An 18,169-nucleotide genomic window follows, 5' to 3' on the forward strand; every position below is an offset into this window, starting at 1 on the left:
CTAATCAGTGACACTGGACTCTGGTTACAGAGAGCCAGCACACAAACGCAGCTTAGATAGACAGCTTCCTTGCTTCACTTCAACTTATGGACTAACCTCCATTCCCTCTGGGTTACAGTTAGCATTTAGAAGCAATTCAGTTGTGTCCATTGCCTCAGCTCTTGCCAGGTTCTCAGTAGCTAGGCTCAAACTAGGAAAGTCCTCCACCATATCCACGTCCTTACTGCTGTGGGGCTGAGGAGACTCCTCCCCTCACCTTCCTTCTTGCTCTGATGCTCATGCCTTTCTGTTTCTCTGTCCTCTGAGCTTCAGTCCCTGCCTTCTCCCGTCTCTCTGCGATTCAGAGCTCTGCCTTTACGTGTGTCATAGCCCCACCCTTCTCTCCTAGGAGAAGGGGGGTTGGGCTGGAAATCCCTAGGTAAATAACTCTGGTTTCTCCTAGGCTGAAAATGTGAATACCTTGCAGGAATAGGTCTCCACTTCTCAGTAAAAGTCCCAACATACTTTCTGATGTATCTATTCTGGTATGGCACACTGCTGGATATTCTTAGGCTCATACCCTTCCTGCTCTACCTCACTGTCTGAGGGGTAGTCAGCCATTTTTATAACCTTACTTTTAACCTAGTCAGCTCTCCTGACCAGGGACCGTGCTCTGCTTTTATCCATTACAGGGACAAAGCTGGCTACGGGTTTGTCACACAAGAGAAAGGTTTCAATAATGGTGGAAGAAAGTCAGTAGTCTTTAAGGGAAAAGCAGAATAAAGGATGCAAATTATCCCTTTCAACTTCTAAGCAGGCTATAGATGCAAGGAAAAACCACGATTTGAAGTATCTATATACAAATAAAAGAAGCCTAAAATATAACACTAAATGAAAAGGTAGACATAATAGAGAGAAACAAAAAGAAATCCAACCAAATTTGCAGGAGAAACACCAAAGCAGGAAAACCAAACAAAAACTGCAGACAATGTACACGATGCAGGCAAAACCCTTTTTATATTCTGCATTTTAACTTTGCAATAATAAATTTTTGCCTGCATCGTGTACATTGTCTGCAGTTTTTGTTTGGTTTTCCTGCTAAAGTAGATATTATAGGCATCTCTTAGATCTGGTGAGAGGAGGACAAGCAATGGGACACTGTGTTACCAGGATACAAATTATATCTCAATAATAAAGTGGATTAAACTGGTGTGTGTGTGTGTGGGGGGGTGGTGCATTATATGTTATAGAGGGAATGGAGTCAAACAAATCAAACATTCTGCATAAGAACATAAGAATTGCCATACTGGGACAGACTCCTGTTTCTAACAGTGGCCAACCTAGGTCCCAAGTACCTAGCAGGATCCCAAGTACCTAGCAGGTTTTATGCTGCTTATCCTAGGAATATGCAGTGGATTTCCCCAAGCCATCTCAATAATAATAATAACAACTTTATTTTTATATACCGCCATACCACAAACAGTTCTAAGCGGTTTACAAGGAAAGAGACTGTATACAGACAGCGACATTACAGAAAATTTTTGAAATTACATTGGCATGCTAAGTTTAGTCAGGTTTATCTGGAAGTGTTTTGGAAGTACATCAGGTTGAGGTACATCAGGTTAAAGTGGAGGTCAGAGAAATTTGTCAAAGATATAAGTTTTTATTGACTTCCTAAATATTTGGTACGAAAGTGCATTTGAGATGAAGTTGGTTAAACATTTGTTCCATTTGCTTGCTTGGAATGATAGTGTTCTATCGAGGTATCTCTTGTAGGTGCAAGCCTATGGACTTCTCTTTTAGGAAATTATCCAAACCTTTTTTAAACCCCGCAGAGCTAACTGATTTCACGACATTCCTTGACAATGAATTCCAGAGTTTAATTACACGTTCTATGAAAAAATATTTTTCCTGGTTTGTTTTAAATCTGTTACTTAGTAGCTTCATCGCATGCCCCTAGTCCTAGTATTTTTGGAAAGAGTGAATAAGCGATTCACATCTACCCTTTCCACTCCACTCAGTATTTTATAGACCTCTCTCATATCACCCCTGAACTGTCTCTTCTCCAAGTTGAAGAGCCCTAGCCACTTTAGCCTTTCCTCACAAGGAAGTCATCCCATCCCTTTTATTATTTTCATCACCTTTCACTATACCTTTTCTAATTCTGCTATATCTTTTTTGAGATATGGTGACCAGAACTGCATTCCATATTCAAGGTGTGGCTGTACCATAGAGCGATACTAGGGCATTATAACATTTTCATCTTTGTTTTCCATTCTTTTTCTGATAATTCCTAACATTCTATTTAATTTCTTAGCCGCCACTGCATATAGCCTCAACACCTAGAATAGAAAGCAGTGGTCCCCGGGGAACCCCACTATTTACTTTTCTCCATGGCAGGAAAAAGAATCCTGGCTGAGAAATTCAGGCAATATGTTTCTAGGCATTTAAACTAGAAGGTGGGGGTGGCGTATGTATAGAGGTTACTTCTGGTGGCCACCCCCAGCAAAAGACAAGATTTGATGATAATAAAGAAAGCAATAAAAACAGTAATATTAGCATTTCACTTCATAGCGATGCAACAGGAAATGAGCTGAAATTAAAAACTATACAAAAATGAGATTGTTAAGGAATAGTAGCTGGAAAACAATGACCACAAACGCCCGCAGTCTAAGCAACAAAGTTCATGATCTGCAAGCTCTGATGTTAGAGGCAGACCTGGATATTGTTGCAATCATAGAGATATGGTTCAGTGACTCCCATGGATGGAATGCAGGGGACGTGGGGAGAATAAGAAGCGATATGGATCGCTTTGAAAAGACAAGATGAAACTTCTATTTATGTGGGTGTAGTCTACAGACCTCTGACTCAATTACAGCAAATTGATAAAGATATGATTGTGGATATCCAAAAGTTTGGAAGAAAGAGGAGGTGCTGCTGTTGGGTGACTTCAATCTGCTGGATGTGGACTGGAATGTTCTGTCTGCGGAATCAGAAAGAAGTAGGGAGATTGTGGATATCTTTCAAGAGGCTCTGCTCAGACAAATAGTGACGGAACCACGAGGGAAAAAGCGATACTAGATCTGGTCCTCACAAATGGGGAGAGTATCTCTAATGTTTGAGTGGGTGCCCACCTGGGAAATAGCGATCATCAAATGGTTTGGTTTGATATAACAGCTAAAGTGGTAGGCGGCAAAACAAAATTCAAATTCCTGGACTTCAAATGTATGGACTTTAGTAAAATGGGAGTGTACCTGAAGAAAGAGCTGGATGACTTAAGGGAAGTGGAAAAGAAGTGGTCTAAGCTGAAAGGGCCAATAAAAATAGCTACTGGCCTTTATGTGAGGAAAATAAATAAAAACAAGAGAAAAAGGAAACTGAACTGGTTTTCTAAACTTGTTGCAGAGGAAATAAAGGCAAAAAAGCTGGCTTTTGGGAAATATAAATATAAAGAGGAGTGCAAAGTAATAAAATTTGCGGACGACACCAAACTATTTAATGAGGCTAGGACTAAAGAGGACTGCGAAGATTTATAAAGGGACATGAACAAATTAGAGGAGTGGGTGACGAGATGGCAGATGAAGTTCAACGTAGAGAAATGTAAAGTCTTGCACGTAGGAAACAGAAACCCGAGGTACAGCTACATGATGGGAGGGCTGTTACTGCGTGAGAGTGCCCAAGAAAGGGACTTGGGGGTAATAGTGGACAAAACAATGAAGCCGTCGGCACAGTGTGCAGCAGCCGCTAAGAAAGCGAATAGAATGCTAGGTATAATCAAGAAGGGTATTACAACCAGATTGAAAGAAGTTATCCTGTCGTATCAGGTGATGGTGTGCCTGCATCTGGAGTACTGCATCCAATATTGGTCACCGTACCTAAAGAAGGATATGGTGATACTCGAGAGGGTTCAGTAAAGAGTGACACGTTTGATAAAAGGTATGGAAAACCTTTCATACACTGAAAGACTGGAGAAACTGGGGCTCTTTTCCCTGGAGAAGCGGAGACTTAGAGGGGATATGATAGAAACTTACAAGATCATGAAAGGCATAGAGAAAGTGGAGAGGGACAGATTCTTCAAACTTTTGAAAACTATAAGAACTAGAGGGCATTCGGAAAAATTAAAAGGGGACAGATTCAGAACCAATGCTAGGAAGTTCTTCTTCACCCAACGGGTGGTGGACACCTGGAATGCCCTTCCAGAGGGCGTGATAGGACAGGGTATGGTATTGGGGTTCAAGAAGGGATTGGACAATTTTCTGAAGGAAAAATGACTAGAAGGGTATAAATAGAGGATTACATACAGGTTCTGGACCTGATGGGCCGCCAGGTGAGTGGACTGCTGGGCATGATGGACCTCTGGTCTGACCCAGCAGAGGCACTGCTTATGTTCTTATGACGTCTGGCGAAAACGCAAGCGGAAGAGCAAATGGCTAGGAATGTAAAAAAGAGAGACAAAATTTTTTTCAGATATATTAGTGAAAGGAAGAAGATGAAAAATGGAATTGTGAGACTAAAGGATGATATGTAACGATTTGTGGAGAGTGACAAGGAAAAAGCAAATTACTTCTTTTCTGTGTTCATGGAGGAAGATCCTGGAGAAGGACCGAGATTGTCTGACATAGTTATGCACAAAAAAGGGAGTAGATACCATGTCATTAACGGAAGAAAGTGTTTATGAACAATTTGAAAAATTGAACGTGGACAATGCAATGGGACTGGACAGGATATTGAGGGAGCTCAGAGAGGTTCTGGTGGGTCCTATTAAAGATTTGTTCAACAAATCCTTGGAGACGGGAGTGGGTCCTGGGGATTGGAGAAGAGTGGATGTGGTCCCTATTCACAAAAGTGGTTGCAGAGATGAAGCGGAAATTACAGGCTGGTAAGCCTCACTTTGGTTATTGGAAAAATAATGGAAACGTTGCTGGGGCCGATCCTGTTCAATATGTTTGTGAGCAACATTGCCAAAGGGTTAAAAGGAAAAGTTTGCCTTTTTGTGGATGATACCAAGATTTGTAAGAGTAGACTCCAAGGAGGGAGTGGAAAACATGAAAAAGGATCTGCAAAAGTTAGAAAAATGGTCTAATATCTGGCAACTAAAATTCAATGCAAAGAAGTACAGAGTAATGCATTTGGGGATTAGAAATCGGAAGAAGCCGTATGTGCTGGGAGGTGAGTGGCTGATATGCATGGATGGGGAGAGGGACCTTAGGATGATACATTTGAAGATCTAAAGGTGAAGAAACACCTTCTGCTTTTGCTAGAAGAATGCTAGGCTGTATAGAGAGAGGAGTGACCAGTAGAAGAAAGAAGGTGTTGATGCCCCTGTTCAGATCAATGGTGAGGCCCCACTTGGAGTATTGTGTTCAATTTTGAAGATCGTATCTGGTGAAGGACATAAAAAGACTGGACCAGAGGAAGGCAACGAAAATTGTAGGAGGTTTGTGCCAGAAGATGTATGAGGAAAGACTGGAAGCCCTGAATATGTGTATACCCTAGAGGAAAAAAGGGACAGGGGAGATATGATTCAGACGTTCAAATACTTCAATGGTATTAACATAGAACATAATCTATTCCAGAGAAAGGAAAATGGTAAAACCAGAGGGCATAATATGAGGTTGAGGGGTGGTAGATTCAAGAGTAATGTTAGGAAATTCTTCTTTACGGAGATAGTGGTTGATACGTGGAATGCGCTCCCAAGGGAGGTGGTAGAGAAGAAAACGGTGACAAAGTTCAAAGAAGCATGGGATGAACACAGAGGATCTCTAATCAGAAAATAATGGGTATACATTGAAAGAACTAAGGCCAGTACTGGGCAGGCTTGCACGGCCTGTGTCCCATATATGGGTTTCGATGGCTGGGATGGTTAAGATGGGCTGAAGTGAGCTTTGATGGAGACTTCAGTAGATGGAACCTAAGTACACTACAGGGCAGAGTTCTGGGTTTCCCGCCAAATAATATCTAAGAAAAAGGACCATTTAAACTAAATTAATTTATGGAGCTTGTATGGTTGGGCAGACTGGATGGACCACTTGGGTCTTTATCTGCCATCATTTACTAGGTTACTATGAGAACATTAACCATTTAAACTTATATTTTGCTTTTTTTCTTTCAACCAGTTCTTAATCCATAATAGGACATTACCTCCTAACCCATGACTTTCTTTTTTTTTTAATTTTATTTTTTTATTGAGATTTAACAATTTCAACAAGATAAAATAAACTCTTTTACAAGAAATAAAGAAAGAAACTCAAATAAATAAGGAAATTTTCTATTAGCATAAAAATTGCTATCTTCCTTATACCCCAATAACAGGGAAGGCGGATCTTGGTAAAGAGAAGAGAATCATATTTAAGACACCCCCCCCAAAAAAAATAAGAAAAAGGTTTAACGGGAGGTCCCAATATCCATAAGAGCACTTCTTAATCTCTCCCAAACATTCACGTCACCAACTTCTTCATATCCAAGAATGTTCTCAGTTGTTCCGGTGCATAGAAGACATATTTCATTCCCAAGTACTTACTCATACACTTGCATGGATATGCCAAAAGGAATGAGGAACCAAAGCTCAGTGCCTCAAATCTCATTGCAAGAAATAGTTTCCTTCTTTCTTGTGTTTGGCGAGTTAAATCAGGAAACATCCAAACTTTTTTACCATAGAACAATACTTATGAATTCCGATAATACAATTTAAATATAGCATTAACATCTTGCTCGAATACTAAGGAAACCAATAGAGTAGCTCTTTCAGTTGTTTTTGATATACTTGTTTCAAGCAAGTCTGTAATATTTAAATTTTCCTGACCGCTTGAATTAACTTGTCCCATATCTGGATTTACTTTTTTAAATGGCACATAATAAATTTTATTTAATGGTGGAAAGCTTTCAAGGAAAATTTCAAAACTCAGGTATTTTTTAAATAAATCTAGAGAAGACATTAGTGGTGATGCAGGAAAATTTAACAAATGGATATTCAGTCTGTGATTAAAATTTTCCAGTTGTTCTATCTTTCTATTCAAAGAAACTTTGTCTTTCACCATTTCAGATGTTAAGTCTTGGAAAGTATCAACCTTTACTTTAACTTGCTTTAAATCAGAGGCAAAGTCTTCTTTTATACTTTCCACTTTTTTCTCTAAAGAGGCAACAGTACTTACAAGCTGAGAAGTGTCTTGAGAAGATTTGATGATGTTGCTGTTTAGATGCTGGAGCATTTCCCATACATTCTCCAGAGTTATCACCGGCGGTTTTGTTAGCTGGGAGCAAACTCCAACTCCCAGCTCTGCCTGCTCTCCCATGTTCCTCGCTGCAAATGCCCCTTGAAACGGGGTTTCCTTCAAGTGAAAATCCTCACAAGACTTCCCCAATACTGCTGCGTTGAAAGCAGGGCACAGTGGAGTGACGACTCCAGGAGGTGAAAGGGATGTTTCAAAGTCTAGCTCCTCGGCTTCTCCTCCAGCCGAGAAGGCAGCAGACCTCAAAGTTGTGGCAAACTCCAGAATAGAGCGCTGGGCAGGGGAAGACGTTCTAACCATCGAGGGCATGGAATGAACGCTTCCTTTTCGTTTGGTGTGCAGCATAGCGGACAGGTAGGAGTTAGTTTGCAAAACTCTGCCTCGCTCGATCGAAGACACTGTCACTTGTCCGCTGCCATCTTAGATACGTCCCCTATCCCATGACTTTCTAATTTCCTCAGAAGTCTTTCATGAGGTACTTTATATGACACAGATAGCAGCATGGAATCCTTATGGACAGAAATTCCTTGTGTGAAGGGAATGAGTAAATTAGTAGAGCTGTACTACCATCTCCTGGGACAGAATGAACAGAGATGCATAAGTATTTACAGAGATTAGTAAAGTTGGCAAACTGGTCAACAGTATAATAATGAATGATTTGAACCAGTTCTTTGGGTGCTGTGGGTGCTTGAGCACCCCCAATTTTTTTAAAATTCTTTATTCATTTTTAGAACATCAATTGTGCATCCCCAATATTTAACAAATTCTAAAAGTAACTTCTTATGGGCACAATAATTTTGAAAAGTTGGCTTCTGTTACTTCCATTACTAGGTTTGCATTCTTTTCACATTCCAAAAAATAAATATTTTTTGAAAAGTCCATATACAATTTTATTACCTCATAAAACTCATCATCATGTCTCTCATAGTGATAAATCCAGACTATAAGAGCTAGATTCTATAAACAGCACATGAGCACGCCAACATTGTAGGTTCCCCTCAGTGCAGTTGTCAATCAACCACTAGGTGTGCATAGGCATTGCTAGGTGTCCTGGAGGTAGATGCCTGTATATTAGGCCTGGTTTTACTGGGCCAAATTTACAACACCTATCTCAGATGTCTACGGATTACCATGCCTATTCTCTGTCCCTAACCACACCTATTTTTCAGGTAGACATTGTTAAGCATCGAAAGGCACTTTCAGTTAGGTGTTGCCAGGCATCCTAAGAGTTCAGTGGCAAACTCTTAATTGGTAATTTAGGGCTTTTTTTTACAAAGCCGTGCTAGCATCTACAATGCAGTAAACACTCTGATGTCCATTAATTCCGTATGGAAGTTGGAATGATTACTGCAGCATCAGCCGCTAGCACAGCTTTGTAAAATAGGGTGGGGCGGGGTTCATTACCACATTGATTATGCCAATTTAAAAAATTTGTGCTGGGATCCCAAACTTAGGTGTCGCTAGGCAGCCACGATTATGGCACCTAATTGTGTCTAATGTAGGCACCGTATATAGAATCTGAACCTAACGGTGTCAGGTCAAAAGCGCGCCGGGACAAAGGCGCGCGCAGACAACTGAGCACAGCGCGGAGGCACGTGCCAAAGAAAATGACTGTTTTAAAGGGCTCCGATGGGGGGTGAGGGAACCCCCCCACTTTCTTTTATACAGATCGCGCCGCGTTGTGGGGGGGTTTGGGGGGTTGTAACCCCCCACATTTTACTGAAAACTTCACTTTTTCCCTAAAAAACAGGGAAAGTTTCCAATATAATGAGGGAGGTTACAACCCCCCACAACACCGCCGTGATTTGTATTAAGTAAACTGGGGGGGTTCCCCAACATAAACCCCCGTCGGAGCCCCTAAAAACACTCTTTTTCTTCGGCGCATGCTTCCATCTTGCGCTCAGTTGTCGGTGCGCGCCTTTATCTTCGGCGGTTTTGTCTATGAACCGAACCTAACAGTACACTATCCCAAGACTACATAGCTAGGAATGGTGTTTGGACTTTTCTTTCAAAGGCTTCAATATACACATTTTGCAGCTTTATTGTCTAATGCAGTGTTCTTCAACCTTTTTACACCCGTGGACCGGCAGAAAAAAAAGAATTATTTTGTGGACCGGCAAACTACTAGGACTAAAATTTAAAAATCCCGTTTCCGCCCCATCTCCGCGAGCTCGGTCCCCACAAATCATCTGATCCCATCTACACAAGCCTCAGTTATGATTTTATATTGAATGTATTTTATTAAAGTATAAAAAGAAACAATATTCTGTAGAATTGTCATTTTATAAATACAAATAATTCAGAGCAAGGATCAACAAAACCCCTGTCTCCCCTCCCCTTCACATATATCCCCTCTACTATCAAGAAAACTGAACAAGCCAAATTATTACAGAATGCTACACAGAAATATCATGCTAACAGAATACTGAAGTAACACATGACAGGAATAGTTTTAGGGGAGTGCAACTAGGGCAACTGCCCCCTGGTAAGAGAGCGCCCTAAGCCAGCTGAAAGCTAAAGAAGCACTGCCTGGGTTTTGCAGTCCCCAGTTATGTCTAACACCAGCTCTAGCAGGATATATATTTCAAATCTGATATATTCTAATCACAAAATAGAAATAAAATTATTTTTTTCTACCTTTTGTCGTCTCTGGTTTCTGCTTTCAATCTTTTTTTCACTCTCTTCCTTCCAGCGTATGCCCTCTCTGTCTCTTCAATCCAGCATCTGCCCCTTCCATCCACTATCTGTCCTCTCCCCCTTCCATATGGTATCTGTCTTCTTTCTATGTCCCTCTCCCCTTTCCATCCAGCTTGTGCCCCTCTCTCCTATTTACATGATTCATTCCAGCTTCACTGCTCTCTTCATTTTTATCTCTCCTAGACCAGATCTATCATCGTTGTCCCTCTGCTTATTTTTCTGCTGACCCCTTCCTATCATCAATCTCTCTACTTTCTCATGCCTGTGTCTCCCCTTCCCCTCCTCTAATCTCTCTGCCAGCTGTTTCCTTCCTTTTTTCATTCTCCCTTCCCTCCTCCTCCTGTCCAGCAGTAACTCTCTTCCCTTCCTCCCCTCCCAGCAGCATCTCTCCGTCTCCCTCTCCAGTAGCAACTGTCCCTTTTTTTCCTAGCCCAGCAGCTTCCCAGATTCCTTTCCCTCCTCCCCTCCCAGAAGCATCTCTCCTTCTTCTCCCTATCCAGTAGCAGCTGTCCCTTTTTTTCCTTGCCCAGCAGCTTCCCAGATTCCTTTCCCTCCTCCCCTCCCAGAAGCATCTCTCCTTCTTCTTCTCCCTGTCCAGTAGCAGCTGTCCCTTTTTTTATCTTGCCCAGCAGCTTCCCAGATTCCTTTCCCTCCTCCCCTCCCAGAAGCATCTCTCCTTCTTCTCCCTCTCCAGTAGCAGCTGTCCCTTTTTTTCCTAGCCCAGCAGCTTCCCAGATTCCTTTCCCTCCTCCCCTCCCAGAAGCATCTCTCCTTCTCCTTCTCCCTCTCCAGTAGCAGCTGTCCCTTTTTTTCCTTGCCCAGCAGCTTCCCAGATTCCTTTCCCTCCTCCCCTCCCAGAAGCATCTCTCCTTCTTCTTCTCCCTGTCCAGTAGCAGCTGTCCCTTTTTTTATCTTGCCCAGCAGCTTCCCAGATTCCTTTCCCTCCTCCCCTCCCAGAAGCATCTCTCCTTCTTCTCCCTCTCTAGTAGCAGCTGTCCTTTTTTTTCCTGGCCCAGCAGCTTCCCAGATTCCTTTCCCTCCTCCCCTCCCAGATGCATCTCTCCTTCTCCTTCTCCAGTAGCAGCTGTCCCTTTTTTTTCCTGGCCCAGCAGCTTCCCAGATTCCTTTCCCTCCTCCCCTCCCAGATGCATCTCTCCTTCTCCTTCTCCCTTTCCAGTAGCAGCTGTCCCTTTTTTCCCCTGCCCAGCAGCTTCCCAGACTGATAGTGGTTTTCTCCCCTGCCAGCAGCTCTTCTTACTTCCCAGCGCAGCAATTCACGAAGGCAGCCTCGGGCCCTTTGTTGGGTCGCGCCGCCTCTGAGGAAAGAGGAAGTTGCATCATCAGAGGCAGCCGCGACTCAGCAAAAGCCCCGAGGCTGCCTTCGTGAATCGCTGCGCTGGGAAGTAAAGGAGAGCTGCAGAGAGGGGAGAAAGCCACTGTCGGAGGCTCCCCAAGATCTCTCCGGCCCAGCGCACGCTTCCGATGCTGATCTTGCCGGTCCTGCGCGGACCGGCAGGAAGTTCAAATGAGTCAATCTTGCGCGGACCGGCAAAAATTTCCTGCGGACCGGTACCGGTCTGCGGACCGGCGGTTGAAGAACTGTGGTCTAATGAGAACAAACAGGTGATTTTTGTTTTATGTTTAAATGTGTTTATTCATTTTAACGTGCAAGAAAAACAACTACAACCAGAGTAAGTATTACAGAATACAGACATATATGCACAAAGGCAAAATCAACCATCCCAATCCCCGTCCCTCAACATAACCCCAAACAGAAAATCCCTAAAGGAAATTAAAAAAAAAAAAAAATTTAATTAAAATTTAACAGTTCAAGAGTCTGTTCCTGGCCGCTGGAGTAAGGGTCATCCAAAAGTGCTCCCAAATCTCAGTAAATCTTCGGCCTGGACCTGAATCAAAGTCAGTGAAGTGCCGACGTTCCAAAGAGGCATGGATGATCATCAAAGATTTCCACTGGCTGTAGGTCGGGGCATCGCAAGTTATCCATTGTAGTAGTATTGCTTTTTTACCAAACAATGTGGCTCTGGCCAAGAAGGCTGACATGCCTTTAGGTTTGGGAGAGACAATATCATAGAAACCAAATAGCGCTCTAGGGGCTGGAGACCACCGTCGACCCCAAAGAGTGGAAATGAAAGATCCCAAACGGTGCCAAAACTGAAGGACACCAGGGCAGAACCAAAACATATGGCCCAAAGATGCATTTATTTGTGAGCATTTAGGGCATTGATGAGACTGAGAAATGCCCATCCTATAGGCTCGTATGGGGGAAATGTAAAGGCGAAGAAGAAATTTCAATTGTAGTTCCCAGTGCAAGGTATTAGTAGACAGTTTGCTCAAATTTTTGAGAACTTGCTGTATCTGACATGAAGTATATTGTAAATCTTCCGCCCAAGTGTCTGCTAATATAGCAAAGTTGTGTCCAGTTTGACAGTCACGAATACCCACATGGTGAAAGCGAAGTGGAATCAATTGTTGTGCAGAAAAACTGAACATTTCAGAAAGAGATTCATGGCAAGTGTTCGTAAAATGATGTGCTGGCATGGACTGTATATAGTGACGAACTTGAAAGTATGCAAAATAGTCAGTTGCAGACAGTCCGAAAGTATGTTGTAAGGAAGCAAAAGAGGCAAATCGCCCCTCGTCCGTATATAACTGAAAAATATAACATAACCCCAAAGAGGCCCATCTCTTAAAAGACACAGAATGAATACCTGGTAAGAAATCTCCATTTCCCTGTAGAGGAAGGAAGGGAGAAATCCTTGGTGACAAATGCAAACAAGTGCATATCCAACGCCAAAATATAGGATATTTTGCCACCACTAGACGAAGAGCCGGGGCTGTCACATGTAACAGATAACTAATATGGTGAGGGACCAACAATGAGAGTTCCAGAGGAGTGTCAGAAAAATAAGATGTACCCCTGAACCAATCATTGATGTGTCTCATCTGACAAGCCAATGCATACCACTGAATGTTAAAAAGACCATATCCCCTCTCTGGGAAGACACATCCTAGGAAAGGTCATTCGTGGTCTTTTGCCTTCCCAGAGAAACCCCTGTATCCCTCTAGCAAGTTGTGCACGAGTAGCATGCGACACTAAAAGAGGGAGTACTTGAAATCGATAGAGCCATTTGGGGAACAATACCATATTATACAGGGCCACTCGACCCGCTACTGATAAGGGAAAAACCCGCCAAGTCTGAAGCGTATTCAAAGTATGTTCCAGTAAGGACATCACATTACAATCATATAAAGTAGTAAGATCACGAGGTAACCACACTCCAAGATATTTAATAGAGGTCTGGGCCCAAGCGAATGGGAAATCACCCACCCATGTGTCTGGAATTGTTGAGGGAAAAGCCAAAACGGTAGATTTTTGATAGTTAAGGGAAAAACCAGAGTAAAAATGAAACTCCTCTAAGGAATGTTGTAAATGACTGATGGAACGCTGTGGCTGAGTCAATGTAAAAAGCAGGTCATCCGCAAACGCCAAATACTTTAATCGTCTGATGGGAAAAAGGCACTCCCCACTACATCTGGGTCTTTAGATACAGTTCGCAAGAACGGTTCTAAATAAAGCAGGAAAAGGAGCGGAGACAAGGGACATCCCTGCCTCGTGCCCCTACCAATCGAAAAAGCCTCCCTTGTAATATTATTAACTAGCAAACGAGCTGTCGGTCCGCTATACAGGGTACGGACTGCTCTAGCATACCAGCCCGCAATACCTAAATAATCGAGTACTTCAAACAGATAACCCCAGTCTACTTGATCAAAAGCACGAGCAGCGTCAAGACTCACCAACAGCATAGGTATATTCTGTGATTGAGTATGAGCCATAGTCAAGATCACTCGACGAACATTATGGACTGCCTGTCTGCCCTGTTCCGGACTAATGATCCTAGAGAGTAGGAGAGCAAGTCTATCTGCCAAAATTTTAGCTAGGATTTTAATATCCACATTTAGGAGAGAAATAGGGCGATAAGCCTCAGGAGAACCAGAGTCCTTACCCGGCTTCAGAATAAGTGTTATGAGGGCCTCATTAGTACCCTCCGGGAAACTGCCATTCGTTATAACCTGGTCATAGTAGTCCCGTAAAGGATTTTCAATCTGAGAGGATAACAATTTATAAAATTCGGCCGTAAAGCCATCTGGTCCGGGGGCAGAATAATTCCTCTGAAGCTGTATCGCCTTTTGCAATTCCTTAAGGGTCAGGGGAGCATTAAGAAGATCTACATCCGACTCTGTTAACTGTGGAAGACCAGAATCCTCCAAGTAATCTCTCAAGAGGGGCCCCCCTGTTTGATCCCGTTTTTCATAAAGTCCCGAAAATAGTCCAAGAATATATTTGCAATCTTATCCGTTGTATGACGCAATGTCCCCCCAGTGTCTCGGAGACCAAAAATGAATCGGGAACCTCTCGCCCGTTTAGTCAAGGTGGCCAACAATTTCCCCGAACGATTACCGTAACGATGATATTTGAAACGCTGATAAAATAACATCTTCATCGAACGCTCGTGTATATATGAATTAAGTGTGGTTTCTATAGACAGTAAATTCTCTTTCTTAGCAGGAGTAGGATTAGCCACATATTGCCGTTTCGCTATAGCCAAATCACGTTCCAAACGTAATATTCCTCGAGATAACCGACGATTTCTCGCTACAACATAAGCGATACATTCCCCTCTCAAAACCACTTTGGCCGTGTTCCAAAATAATTCCGGTTCCGATAGATGTTGACTATTAAATTCCAAAAAATCTTTCCATTTGGTTAACAAAAATTGTTTAAAATGAACTTCAGAGAACAAATAACTCGGAAAGCGCCACTGAGAGGGGCCCCGAACAACAAAGCCAACATTTACCTCAACCCAGATCATGGAATGATCTGAAATAGCCGAAGGGCCTATAGTAGCCGCATCAATATGATGGAATGATGGTCGAGTTACCAGAATATAATCAATTCTAGAGAGTGAGCCATGGGCCCGGGATCTGTGAGTATAGTCACGCTCCGTAATGTGAAATATACGCCATGGATCAACCAATTCCAAGGTCTTACACAAGTAGGGTATACCCCGCCTACTAGACTCAACCACAGATACATTGGGATTAGATCTATCAATACTCTGATCCAGAACCTGATTATAATCCCCAGCAAGAAATATCGAGTCAGTCATATGTTCCAGCAGTAAACTTGTGATATGTTCAAAAAAGGAATGATCATATACATTAGGAGCGTATAAATTTAGTAAATAGAAGGAATAGGTGCTCACCATAATGGAGACCAAGATATATCGTCCCTGAGGATCCTTCTCCACCAACCGGACTTTACAGGGCAAAGATTTGTGAATCAGAATCGCCACCCCCGCTTTTTTCTAGGGTGATGATGCTGCATAAACGGCCCCTACCCAAGATTTTTTCAATTTAGAGTGTTCAATATCAGTTAGTCGTGTTTCTTGTAAACACACAATATCTGCTTTATGATGTTTAAGTTGATTGAGGATCTTTGTTCTCTTGACAGGGGAAAAAATGCCCGAAACATTCCAGGATACAATCCATATGGAATTAGTTAAGAACATGTCAAATCCCAGAATCTAAAGTAATAAATGGCCCAATCCAAAATGTCCAAAGTATCCCAGGTACCCAGCCCTACCCGGGATATAGAAATAGAAAAAGTTACTAATATAAACAGAATGAAAACAGTATGCCACATGGTCTCTCCAACCTCCAGAAAGAAAGTATTCCCATGGGTCCTAGGACCCCACCCCGTCAACAGAATATTACCAGAGACCTCCAGAAGGGATAAACTCAGCCCAGAAAGAAAGAAAAATATAAAAAAGAAAATTAAATAGTAAACCCCCCCACCAAACGTCGCTCCCCGTGCCACCCCCCACCCAGCCCTCCCATCCCCCCTCTATCACCAACCTCCCCCTCTGTGCTAGACACATTTGTAGAAACACCGCGGGTGATTCCAAAGATGTGTGAGGTCACGAGAAGGATGCCACCCCGAGCCCCGAGTCAACCAGTAGTATAAATTTTAGGCATGTCTACAAATTTAAAACTAGCCCAACATGAACATGAAAAAAATAACATTGGAATTAAATATAACAGTCCAAACGATGAAGGTAAATCAAAGTCCAAACACCCGATGGAAGTGTTTTTTATCCAATACTACACAAATCCAATGAATGGTCTCGAAAGACCGGTTTCCAGCGAGCAAGCAAGCTAAACAAGGAACAATTATGTAGTATGTGATCTCTCAACCATTTGGACTTGGAGGCTGAAGCATATGGGTATTGAGATATGTGGCTGCATCCACTGAAGAGTCAAATGAGTGCCATTGGCCCTGATGTTGTAATTTCAGAATGGCCGGGTACAGAAACATGAATCTCACTTTTTTATCCGCCAATGTGGAACAAAGAGGATAGAATAATTTTCCTCTTCTCCGTTAAAGCAGCAGAATAATCCTGAAAAATTTGAATCTCTGCCTCCCCATATTTCAACTGGTCTCGTTGTTATTTGTACTGCCGAAGGATTTCCACTTTATGTTGATAGTTGAGCACTTTTACAATAATCATGCGCGGTCGTGTAGCCCCGGTCTGCTCCCGGCCAATGCGATGGGCTCGTTCCAGACGTAGGGGGCCCATATCACCCCATAGTGGAAAGGTATCTCTCAACCAGGTCTCTATTGTATGTAGTAGGGCTGGTCCTGCAATAGTTTCAGGAAACCCCAGAAAACGCAGGTTCGACCTACGGGACCGATTTTCCAGGTCCTCAATGCGGTCATCCTGCTTTCTGGTGAGAGCCAATAAAGCCTGCAGCTCAGTTGATTGAGTCCCCTGGACATCCTCCACACCAGAGACTCGTGTTTCCAGCGCTGCAGTACGGCCGACCATATCTGCAAGCTTGGATTCCAGCCTCTGAAGCTGTTCTGAGAGGCGATCCAAGCTGGGCTGCAGCGCTGAGGTCACCGCCTTAGAAATATCAGTCAGCGCCTCTGGGGAAAGGTGACTCACTGCCGGTGCCGATCCGGCCGCCATTTTCTCTTCTCCCGGCCGCACGCGTTCTCGATCCTTTTTCGTGGATCGGGAGGCCATCGGGTTAGTGGGGGACGCCAGATAGCGGTCCATACACCGCCCCAGCTGCGATCCGGTCAAAGAAGTGCTCTATGCCCTCCGTTCAGCTGCAAATTTGCGGAAGGTCGACTCGGGGCCCGGGAGCTCAGGCCAGCTGCGTCTGCCCGGGCATACTGCATCATGTGACCCCCGGTGATTTTTGTTTTAAAATAGACTTCAGTATACCCTTCGTCACAAGAGAGAATTAAGTAAACCAGTGTCTCGCAAACTTTTTCAAACTGGGGCACACTAAACCTAGTGTCCCCAGCTCGAAACACCCGGAAGTACGCTGGTGTCAGCGTGGTGACATCACATGCATGTGTGACATCAGCACGCCAACATCAGCATATGCAAAGGCCCTTCAAAAGGGCCTTGCGCCAAGAGAAGGACCTGCGCTGGAGAGAAGGGCCGGCAGAGAGAAGAGGTGCCGGTGTCAGGAGATTGCTTATAGGACATGCCTCTTCTCACGAAAGGCACATCCAGTAGACAGTCAGCAGGCACCGGCACTTCTCCTCTTCCCCAGTGTACCGTGACACACCTGAAATCTCAGGTGACACACAGTTTGCGATACACTGACCAATCTTCACTGGCTCCCAGTACTTTCCAGAATTCATTTCAAATGCTCCTGCCTGGCTTTCAAGATCATTCACGGCATCCTTCCGCCCCTAATCCCTCTATCCTTCCTCGCCCCAACACCAACTACCACCAGATCTGCCCACAGACATAAACTATCCTTCCCCTCTCTACACGGCATCCTCCACGCAGGTAAACTGGGTAGATCCCTCCTCTCCAAAATCACCGGCCTCTGGAACGACCTCACTGTCCCGCTGCGGAACCTGGACTCCCTCCAACTATTCCGAAAACAACTGAAAACCTGGCTTTTCTCTAGCATATAATAATCTCTTCTCCTGATTACATCCCTCTTTTTATGCTCTTTCTCTTCTCTCTTCCCATATTTTTAAACTTTGTAAACCGTGTCGAGCTCCACTTCAGTGGAGAAGATGCGGTATATAAACCTAAGGCTTAGTTTAGTTTAGAAATTGTGGTAGCCTGATTGGCTTACACTTTTCTTTTACTTTTGATCAAATTACAGGAATACGCTTAATTATAAAATGAAAACTGAAATGCATGCACTAA

The 18,169-nt window shown here is 43.3% G+C and overlaps 1 protein-coding gene across 1 annotated transcript in view; it reads left to right on the top strand.

The window, feature by feature from the left end:
• The window catches only part of LOC117347325 (dynein heavy chain 6, axonemal-like), a 2,502,256-nt gene that overhangs the window by 1,433,242 nt on the left and 1,050,845 nt on the right, over positions 1-18,169 (top strand).

This window comes from Geotrypetes seraphini, chromosome 1 (genome assembly GCF_902459505.1).
Source record: "Geotrypetes seraphini chromosome 1, aGeoSer1.1, whole genome shotgun sequence".
NCBI lineage: Eukaryota > Metazoa > Chordata > Amphibia > Gymnophiona > Dermophiidae > Geotrypetes > Geotrypetes seraphini.